Raw genomic sequence first — 12,178 nt, 5'->3', positions numbered from 1 at the left:
TCCTTAAGTTCTTCATATTTTCTTGATGTAGGAACATAAGATATTGAAACATGGTGCAGCTATATCTTCTACCTATTTCCATATCTTATGTTCTTACATCAGCTGTTGTCACTTCATCATTGCAAGAAATGAGAGGAGAAGCTCTATTCCTCATTAAAGAAAAATGCCCAAGTCCAGCTCCATTTTATTCCAAATGCAAATGGCAGCCTTCTGCCTCCTCACGTTACAGCATAGTTTCATGCTTTAAACATGAATGTAAACACAAATATAAATCTAAACATATATAGGATCAGATTGTAAAATGATCAGCATGAGTTGCACAACAACCATTGCCCTTAATAACTCTACTTCTTACTAAACTTCAGAATGAAAAGATGTAAGAGGCACTGGGTGGAGGGCACTATTGTATTGAATTACTCAATTACTTTGATGGAAGAGGAAATTTAAAAGAGACAGGTGTAGTGGTTAAGATATCAGGCTAGAAACCAGGAGACCATGAGTTCTAGTCCTACTTTAGGCAGGGTTTCCTTGGGCCGGTCACTCTCTCTTAGCCCTAGGAAGGAGGCAATGGCAAGTGACTTCTAAAAAACTTGCCAAGAAAACTGCAGGGACTTGTCCAGGCAGTTGCCAGGAGTCAAGACTGACTCAAAGGCACAAATATCATTTTGTGTGTGCAGGGTCTGCTTTTTGGATCAATGAATGCCATTTCACACCATGTCTGTCTGTCTGTCTGTCTGTCTGTCTGTCTGTCTGTCTGTCTGTCTGTCTGTCTATCTATCTATCTATCTATCTATCTATCTATCTATCTATCTATCTATCTATCTATGGAAATTTTAACCTCTATTACCAGTTAACTAGTTAACAGGCTGCCCACAATTGCTCTACTGGTCATTCATCTTTAGTTTTTCTTTAAATTAAGTCCTTACAGCTTTCTTAAAAAAAAAGAGAGAGACAAATTAGTGGAACATTGAGCAATTATCCTAATGCATGTATTATACAGTATTTGTAGGAGTATAAATCTTGTGATTCTGACATGTCATATAGGAATGAAAATGTTGGAAGAATGGCAATGAGATCAATCTTGACAAATTATCATTGATATAAAAGTATAGCTGATTTTGTCTATGGATCTGGAGTTCTCATTGCTGACATGGGCAAACAATATCCATGGTGATGTTAGAATATATGTATTTAATGAATGTTATCCTGCCAAATAGTAGATGACTCTTGAAATATAATTTTATTTAAAATTATATAAACATATGTTTCTTCTAGAAAGTCAAGAGAATGCATATGGAAATCCCCCTTAGTTTTATATTAATAACCATTCTCAGCTTGGGCTGAGATAATAATTGAATGAACTCCATGGTGAATCTAGGCTCTCTTTACCTAGTCCAAAATCATATAAATACTACTGCTTATTGTATTGCAGTGAAGTTCACTATTCTTGCCCTACACAAATGTCATACTTGGTAAATTCAACACAATTCCTTGAAGTTTCCTTTATAACAGCCTTATAAAGCTTTTATACAACAAAAGGGCAGATTTTTCTAGTCTTCTTTTGATTAAAAAACCTCAGGAGGACTAACAATAATTAAGTACAATAAAATAATCCAGTCAATACCATGCAATGAAATAGATAAGCAGTAAAACAACAGCACTGTGCATAAATAATATTGCAAGTGACAAGTAGTAGAATCCAGTGCTTGAGGAACTAGATATTGTTTGTTTCTTTATTTTGTAAAATTCTGTGCTATAGTTTTGTCATCAAGGATCCCAGTCTGGTGGACATAAAATTATAAGAGTAATATTTTAAATAAGAGGAGACACAAAAGTCAAATTGATCAAATAATTAGTTCAATTTATATTGAAATAGTATCTACAGTTTTGGCAAGAACTTCATAATTCAGAAAATATTTTAAATACCTGGAGAATTTGGCACCCACACCAATATATAATCAGTGTGAACTCTCTCCCTTTGACTTCCACCAAAAAGAGAGATCCAAGATGATTAGTTAGTAACTACTCAGTTCCAACAATTTTTGTTGTGTTTATCAGGCAAAACAGAAGACTTGGTCATTCTCTTTTGCTGGCACCATGGTCTGCTGCTGAATAGTTTTTAAAATCTTTCCTGAATCTGGAAAATTCAATGTTTTTCTTCCCACATCTTGTGACTTGATGAGTCAAGCTATGTGGTCGCCACCTCAAGGAATGTTTGGGTGGGGCTAGCTGATAAAGTAATCCCTATCTCCAATTTTTGAGGAGGCATTTCTTCAATTATTTGCATCCCATGTCATTTAGGACCTTAAACATGATCACAAGAACCTTGAATTGGATTCAGTGATGAATAAGTAACCAATGAACTGTTTGAAAAATGGATGTAACATATTCATCTAGATGAACTACTATAGTTAGCACAATAGCTGAATTCTGAAACAGTTGGAACTTGAGACAATTTTCAGTGTCAGTAATTATAACAGGTTACAGTAATTCATCCTAGAGAACAGCAAAATATGAGGTCACTATGGCCAAAGTAGCAGCTGGCAGAAAAGGAAAGTGCTTAAAGCAATAAAGTGTTGAGTCTCTAGCAAACAATGGTGGATCAAGAAATTCTTTTGATTAGACATTAGCTATTTCAAGGAAACTCACACAGATCAAACACCAACTTTGTAAATCTGAAAAGGAAACACTAACTTTAGACAGCAAAAAGAACTCTAGCTTTAAAGTTTGAGAACCCAAGCTTTCCAGTGTCAAATAGTTAAAGTTTCAATGATGACAGAGAAGATTTGGCTACTGTCCCAATCAGATTAAGCAACCCATGAGACTACTGCAAATGTGACCCTCTTGTTTGCCTGTAACATTTACTGAAAGGCCATTATGTGATGGTGCATTGATCAGCCCACCTGTGGTGAGCTGTCAAGTTCTCAGATGTTCTCTGTTGCCAGCATTCTAAAGACACGTTTTCTCCTTTTATTTAAATTGCACCTTCCCCCAACAATAGGATCAGGATATATGGTTGTATATTCTGAAAAAAAGTTTTGTTTTCTTTGGCATAGCCAAAAGAACCACAATGGAGCTGCCAAACTTTATGCTGACCTTGTTTTATTTGGATAGTGTGTGCAAATGGATATGTTTCCAAGAACTTATCAGCAAGCATGTGTATTAGTCTTCAATTTAAATATATTAAAAGCTGGGGTAGGGAGGGAAAGGTAAAATGGTTTTGGAGTTTATGTGCTAGCTAGGAAGTAACCCCATAGACCTGGATGTATGTACATGCATCCTATGTCACTCACAATCCTCAAGACTTTCAGATGGGCTTCCTTGCTTTGGTTTTGATTTGTTAATATAGTTCAGACATCTCCCAGTGAGATACTTTCGTTGCATGGACTGCAATATTTTCTGAACATTAAATGCAAACAGTTTCTAAAGGTAAAAGATGTAATGCATCTCACAGATTGTGTGTAAACTATAGCTGTGCATGCCATCTGGAATGTGAATTGTTATAGTAGAAGTGTCCCCACAGTGTCTTTTGTCCACAGCTGCTTCCTTCCACCCAAATATTCAACTTGCCCACCATGCCATCGTTATAAAAAAGAAAAAGAAGAGAATGCTTCTTAAAAATAAAAATGGGGAGCTGCGTGCTTTGCAATTAACATAATATGTAAGACCACGAAGAAATACTAATTACCAATATAGTTTTAATTCCAGGGAACAATACTTTGGATTCAGCTTGGAAGAGATGCTTCGGAAGGTATGGGAGCCTGTGGTTCATTAAAGCAGCTCTGTCTGCTTCCAGATCTTTCAGCTGCAGCAGAAGCCTCCCCAGAGCAGCCAGGAGTTCTTGGAAAAAGATGTGGCTATTTTAACAAATCATAGACAGGTGCTCTTCCAAATTGAATCCAAAGCACTGTACAGCTGTGGTAAATACTATTTTCAAGCTTCCAAAAGGTTTTCTATCTTGATTCTCAAGCATTTAAATGGTCTTTTAGATGCATTTTGGGAGTGATTTTGAATTTATTTTATTTTTATGAGGTATGAGAGGATGCAGAGGTTGTTTCCTGTTAAAAATCTTTCAGTTACTCATCATCCTTCCTGCCTGCCTATGCTTTTTGGTCTGGAAAGGTGTGATGGAATGGAATTATGAAGGTCAGGCTCAGAGAGATAAACATTTTCTTAGCTCCCCTGAAGAGCATGGGAGGAACAATGATGTCAGGCCTAGCCCAAGGAACTCCAAGAGACAATGCAAATTCAGTCCAGTTATGTTTATTAGCTACAACCTCTAGCAAGAATCTTCCCAGACTGAAACCCCAGCTCCCAAAGTCCTCCAGCCACAACAGTGTGAATTCCTCATGGAGGTGCCAGTCTCATCCTCTTGTTCCTCCCACGCTCTTCTGGGGAGCTAAGAAAATGTTTATCTTCCTGAGCCTGGCCTTCATAATTCCACTCCATCACATTAGGCCCCTAGAATGGCTTGAATCGAAGCATGGGAAGCTGAGGGAGCCACAGGCCAAAGCTGAAGAGATGATTGAAAAACAGGATATTAACACACAGTAGATCTCTTAGCCATGATAAGTATGGGACCTGACATGCAACAATTTTTTTATCCATAAAGTGAAATGAGAATGTGGAAGAAAGTAGTATAGTCAATACTAGCTTAAGTAGATCTGATCCAAGCAGCTTCAAGGTTCATAACCTGCCATGGAAGAAGCTCTGAAGGAGCTGAAGGAGATGTTCTTGCTCCTGAGCATCTTTCTTGTAGTGTATCCCCAGTTTCTGAAAAGATTGGATTTCTGGTTTGTATATCATATTCACTAAAAAAGGGCTAAATCAAACTCGAACCTTCTTTGGTTTGTCTTTTTCATTCTGGGAGCTGCTGATGCCAACCTAAGTAATCAAGGAAAATAATACACTACATAGATGTCACATGAAGGATAAGGAAGGGATGAGACTGTAAAGCAGATCAAAAAGTTTCCAGCCTTCCAAATATCTGATTCTATCTACATCAGTATAAATCAAGAATAATTCCATTAATATGTGTGATATTCTTCCATAAGAAACTGAGGGACAATATAAGAGAATGTGCTACAGAGAAGTGTCTGTATCTCAAAGAAAAATGGGAATGCCCCATCTTCTGAGCAAATGCCAGTTGCCCAAAAAAGAAAAAAAATCACCAAAAAAGAATAAAAAGGATGTTGAACAGTACAGTTCTTTTTTCAAAATTTTACTACAGTAGAGAATGCTTTTTATTTATTTTATTGCTTTAGGACCTGGAACCAAACAACATACATTAAAACATATACAGCAGTTAAAAACATGTATAAAAATAATATAAAACCAAGTCAGTTTCTATAGGTTAATGCTACAGACAGAAATTTTACCACCACCCTTGCTACAGCTAAAAAATTGGTCATTTTAAAGAAAAACAGTGTTCTCATCATGAGGGAAATTAAGATTTCTAATAATCAGGGTTATGAATACTGATAGCTTATATGAATATAGCGGACATATTTATAAGACATGAGGCATGGATTCAACCTTTATGCTTGAACATATACAGGTGCAATATTCATATGGAAGATTGTGATATCTTTTTGGTTGTCTCCCTGATGGGTAACACATCAACATGGGCCAGAGAAAAAAGCTTCCTATACAGAGCATTCATGATCTTGAAAAAATAGGAAGGGTCCAGGGACAGGAGGTGATCTGATTATAATAAAGATAGGAAGTTTTAGCTCTATCCTCCTGAATATCTAAGTCCCAGACCTCCTGCTTAAATTTGACAAACCACAAAATATCAGATCTTGGTCAACTTGTTTTCACAGAGTTGATTCAAATTTATAATTCAGAGTAAGATGAGCCAAAGAGGTCCCTCAGAGGATTTACTTTGCCCAAGACCATAGGCAGTGTAATTGCATATGAGTCTCCAAAGAGATGCAGCCTAATTCTTATCGCATTAGGGCATTAGAAGTCAAATGAGGGATGAGTCAAATGAGGGATGAGTACTATTGTGTTTAGAAATTTAGATTGCATGGAATTCAAGGTTGAGATCTTCTTGTAGATGCAGAACTGAGTTCCTTTTTTAAAATGGTAATTTTATTAAAAATTATAATTACAACAATAAAAACTAATACAAACTAAAAAAATTAAAGAATAAAAAGAAAAAATAGAAGGTGCAGAATGTAAAAAAGAAAAAAAAATAGAAAGAAAAATAGAAAAAATAAGAATATAGTAAAGAAAAAGAAAAGAAACTTATAAAGAAATTACTTCCCCCTTCATCACCCCCTTCATCACAAGTATAAACAATTTTAGTAAGTTATCACCTTCTCTTAAAATACAGCAAATGATCTCTTCTTCACATATCCCATCTCTTATCTATAAACACATTCTTAAAGATTTGTCATTTCAGTCCTGATGTCAGCAAAAGTCCATTAAGGGTTACCAGAGATAACAACATAACTATTTTAACCTTGATCAAATAAACCAATTTTATATCTCTTTCTTTTACTTCTAACAATCTTGATCTTTAGTCCCTTCAAATAATGTTGTAGAACTTGATTTCTTTCCATTTTTTTCTTTGTCCCTTCTGTCAGCCTGCCCAGGTAAACCAGACAGGAAGCATGACCAGTTGAACTAATTCTACTTCATTGTAAGGCTACATTAACAGAATCTTGCAAGTCTGAAAGTACAAATCTCCCACCCTCTCTATTTACTGCCTAAGTAGTTATGGCGGGTCCTTCCTAAGTTTCTTTCTCTGGCCATTACTGTGTTGCAGACTCCTTTTTCTTTTATCTGATCATTCCCTAGGTGGCATCTCTTCCCCTCTTCTTCCAAGGTCACCCTCATGTTCCATCATAACCAGTGCTGTAAAACATGTCAATCCAAAGGTTTCTAATAGCTGAAAAGCAGTTAACAAGCAATTTCTGAGAGTGATTAGAAAAGGAAGTATGCGAACTTAGTGTCCTTTCAAAGGTGCCAACCAGAGTTTGAGCAAGATGGCTATTCCCTTGTTTCTCAGAGCTCTAAACTCACTGGAGACTGCTGTCTTGTGGTCTGCTCATGAGGAGCAACTGTATGGAGCACTTGTGGGTGATCTCAAATCCTCTCCTTGTCTGGAGAGGAATTACTGAAGAGCCGTTCTATTTGCCAGCTCTTCATTCTGCTGCAGTCATCTTCAGTCCTCCCATTCTTCCCTGGAAGTCCATGCACAACTGAATTCCATATAGCAACATACCCAGAACCTTGGCCTTGAATAACTTAACAGCAACAAAATTATTCCCATTTCACCAGTCATATACTTTTCAAACTTAACTTTGCAATGATAGAAGCTGGAAGCATTATCCATTCAAAAGAAAAATATTTATCCAAATGATACATTTCAGAATGAAAAACAAGGTGATTAAGTTGTTGAATTCTGTCAATATTTTATTTTTCTTCATAGTTGCATATAATTGCAGAATGTACACGATCATGGGTGCCTCTTGAGAATTTGCTGAGATGACCCTTGTATTTTCTTCATTTCTAAATATGTATTTGAGATCAGCGGCCATATAAATGGAAAGAAAAATATTTACTGAAGAATATTTGGTTGAATTCATGGAATATGTAACTAACTGCTCTGGAAGACTGCATCTGAACTAGTTTAGTCACAAGCACCATGGATGAAGTAGCAGTGCTTCTTTTATTGTATGAGATTTGTTAGCCATTGTAGGTAGAATGGGAGATAACTTGGAGAAAGACTATTAAAAACAAAGTGTATGGGAGGGAAGGGGGCATCCTGACTCTCTACCTGGCACAGCAAAGCTGGCAATCCTGGTATCCAGCATCTTACCCAATATGAGTACTCTGCTCAGAGATTTGTATAAATATTGGATGCCCGATAAATAGAGCTTCATGCTTATAACTGAACTGCTTTCATACTATGGTCAGTACATGAGCTACAGACTAAAGAGCATAGCAAGAACTTGCATTACAAAATGGCTGCAGTTTGGAAGGTGAAATACTGTTTAAATGCATTTAATAAGACAATATTTTCAGGTCTTACTGAGCAATTTATTGCAGTGATGCAGAAGTATGCTTAAATTTTTGGAGGGGAGAAGAATCAAGAGAGGGAGGAATGAACTGTATGGTGCGGAACATCTAATTGTTTTAATCATGCTTGATACTACAGTGTGAAATTGTAATTAACTTAAGAAGTCAGTCAAGAACAATTAATAACTGCAATGCTACTGGGATAATTTAAATAGGAGTTGGGAGGACAGAAGAGTGACCGACACACCAGACTGCCAGGGGAGTGGGATGGTTAACAGAACTGTGCTTTGCGGAGGTTAAAAATAACTTTCACTTCAGACTATTCAGACTGAACATGTGCTTTTAGACAAAGATTGTGTTGGTTCTCTTCTAGCACTGTCTGCTAGAATATGTAGGGCAGACAGGTTGAACTGGAAAAGAACTGAAGCTGTACGTGATGTAAAGCTGTTATCTAAAAAAAAATGTTAAACCTATTTTTGCTTTGTGAACTTTTTTTTGAAGCAATAACTTGTATGAATAAGGACATTTCCATACTATTCCCCTCCCCCAGTGAATCCAAGGCATTTTGGAATTGGCCATATGATTATCTTCACTTCAACATCCTAGCATACTGAGAATAGATATAAAACATGGTGAGCCAATCAAGAGTCCTTTTAACTGGCCAATAGGAGTGGGCCAGAACTGTAATTTGATCAATGCCAAATAAATTATAACAGCTCCCAGAATCTTCTTGCTTCTGCTTCATGTACAAAGGAGGGAAATAAATTGCTAGGCCTTGTTTTCAGTACAGGTGGTGGACGTTTGCCAGCCTATTTTGTTAAAATCTGAGTTCTTGGAATGAGGGGAAAGCTTCCATGCTTCAAAACATATTTTTTCTTGCATATACATTCCCACTGAAAGCTATGAGGAAGGCATGGTTCCCCAGTTTTGCAGCCAGGCACTTTTACACTTTTGGCAACTATGATTGTAGGTTGCAGTACAGAAAGTCCATGTGTGCTTGGATGGAGGCAGAGAATGCTTTACTTGAGCCCAGGGATTGGGGGCCCAGAGACTGGGAGCCCAGAGTGAAGCAACACTGTGCAATGCTTGTATAAACAGGGTTTGTGAGACATGCTAGAAATATCTAGAAAGATTACCTGCTACCTGCTGAAGAACTCTTGAGTGCAGATGACAGGTTGAGGCACCAGTTCTCATAAATGATAGACTGATGTTTCAAATATTTGCACTATATTCAATGTCATTATTTTGTCGATAATCATTGGACATAGCAGAAGAGTATTTGACCCAAACTCCATTATCACCAAATATCAGTGCAGTCACTGATTTTCTGCATTCACACAAGATCTTCAGACAACATGAAGGCAAGCTGACTTTTATCACTAAAAACTCTCTCGTGAGCTTCTTTGATTAGAAAACTTCCCATGTGCACTTTCAAGCTTTCTTTTTATCCAAGAATCTAACATTACTCTAGATCTCTAAGTGAGTTCTTCTAATGTCTTTGCAACACAGAATATAGATAAAAGCATATGGACAAAAAGATAGAAGTAAATAATCAAATGCTATAACTCCCACCCACCCATTATGCTGTCAATCTATTATTCAGGAGAGCTACTCAGACTGTAGTCCTAAGATAAATCCCCATTAAAAACAGTAAGACTAATTTCCAGGTATACATACATAACTTCAGGTTGCAACATACAGTATATATATTACACACACACACACACAACTGACAGTGCAAAAAAACGTTGATAATCTACAGGGAAATACATTTCCATAAAACATTAGAAGGAATAATATAACAAAAAGACAAGTTTGGCATTTTAATAAAAAGTCAAAGGAGCTTCATTCTTTGCTGGAAAGACATTTTTAAAGGTTGGCCGCAAAGGACGGATCTAGTGCATCCTGTTTCAGGACCAATTCATTTTGATTATAATATTCCCATGTTAGCTCGGAATTCTCAGTGTTGCAGTCCCTTTTCCACCAGTGGGCACCTGGTTGGGTTGACTGGATTAAGATACCAGTTAATAATTTATACAGGTTGTTTTCCTTGGTTCTCAGTGACTGATTTATTTCATGTGTTAGCTGCTTTGGAATATTGACTAATATCTGATGGGTAGCTTAGAATTTATATAACCCTTTCCCCAAATATTATACATACAGTATATTATGGCAGTATTTTTTATCTCTAGTCTGATGTTCTTGAATTCATGACCTTGAAATTTGGACTGCTGCCTGCTTGAGGTAGACTCCTTATCTCAATATTGTCTACTTTCTATTTGGCTTTTTGACAAAGAAACAACAGACAGATCAGATGGTACCTTTTATTATGATTTTTACTTTGCAGATGTTAAGAACTAGTTTATTTGTGGTGATTAATGTGGAGGTTGTTTTAATTCATTCCAGAGTGCAGTTGCTATGAAGCCATAAGCTGCTCATGTATGGCTTATCATCTTGTGCCCTGGATGATTTTTTTTTCATGGCAGATACCCCAAATTGTCACCATAGTATGAACACCAATCCTCAAACAAAACTCATGGGGAAATGAGATCCCACTGACAAACTATGGAGAGTAACTACCAACTTCAGTGAAAAGTACATAGAAAAGTGCAACTTCAGAATGGCTTTAAGTTTAAATGGACAAGAAAGGATCTTAGCCTGCCCCAGCAACTAACAATAGTAACATTGTGTGATTTAGTGATTAAAATATTTGATCAGGTTCAAATGTTTTCAGCCATGGAAACTCCCTAGTTCCATCTTCAGCCATGGGAGCTCACTAGTTACCTGTCTGTCCAGTATGATCAAATGGCTAGTTATTCATCAGTCCAACCTACTTGGTGGAGTTGTGTTTTGGGAGCAACATTGAAAAAAGAGAGTGCTATGATCTCTTGAAGGAAAGACAGGATATATGTCTATAACCCCAGCCTCCTATATTTAATATGTCCCCACTCTACAAAACAGGCATGAACATATGTATTTATATATAAATTCTATCTTGCCCACCTAACACAAATGAATGCCTCAAGTTTGCTAATGTAATTTAAAATCAATAAACATTTCACTTTCTTAGGGTCGACAATGACTATTTTCAAACAACAGCAGGATTCCTCTGTTGTTTTTGTTGAGGGTCTTCTCCCCAACCTCATTCTTCCTCTCTTTAGTATTTTATTTTTAAAATATTTAAAAGAGTAACAAATGCAAAACTACCCCCTCCATCTGACAAAAAATATAATGCAAAGAGTAAGGCATAATGTCTTCTGAAATTGACATTGCCTGTGGAATCAATGTTTTTTTAAAAGGAAGGTCTTGATTCATCAGTGAAGCATCACAGAGGATGCTAGCATAACTGAGGCAAGGAGTTCCATAGATAAGGCATAACTACTGAGAGGGCTCTTTTTCTTGTTCCAACCAAATATACCTCTATGACATTTGGGACATAAAAAGGGGCCTCTCCATCACATATTAGGGAGCGGACAGGCTGATGTGAGAGGAAGCAGTGCATAAGGGATCCTGGTCCTAAACTATTTACTAGCAACATTTTGAGTTGTGCCTTGAGGTAGGGGGAACCCAATGACTGGTAACCAGTACTATCCTTGAAAGACCAGTATAATAGGACCCTCTCTGTGAGCACCTATCAACATTCTTGCTGTGGCATTCTAGGTCAAATGCAGTTTGTGAAAACTGTTCCAAGGTAGAGGGTATTGCAATCACTCGATCTAGATATCTCAGTCCCAGACCTCAGCCAGAAGTCAGATTGAAATGAGCCTTGAATATCTCATCCAAGGGCTGAGATGTTTCCATCTGCTCAAGCTCCTTGCCTAAGAATTGCAAATTAGGGCTCAACTGGAAATTATGCAGTACAGGGGACACAGATGGGGCTTCTTCATTAAAACTTTCCCAACAGCCTTCTTTCTGATGTTTGCTACCAAGAATGTTATCTGTTCCTCTGGCTGTATAACTGATATCAAATATATAGCACACTTTGCAACTGGGCAGAAAGGTCTACAATATATCTCTAATAGTCAATGCAGCTTAGCTGTAAGATAGACCATTTGTGTTATCTTCATGGAGGTGGGAAACTAAAGCTATGAGATCAACAGCTTGAAATGGAACTTACTTCTGAAGTTTATATATATAGGGTTTTAGCCCC

The sequence above is a fragment of the Python bivittatus genome, unplaced genomic scaffold (genome assembly GCF_059951505.1).
Source record: "Python bivittatus isolate LINGU-HERP-01145 unplaced genomic scaffold, Pbiv_v1 ctg000700_np1212, whole genome shotgun sequence".
NCBI lineage: Eukaryota > Metazoa > Chordata > Lepidosauria > Squamata > Pythonidae > Python > Python bivittatus.
Note: the sequence above shows the minus strand (reverse complement) of the source record.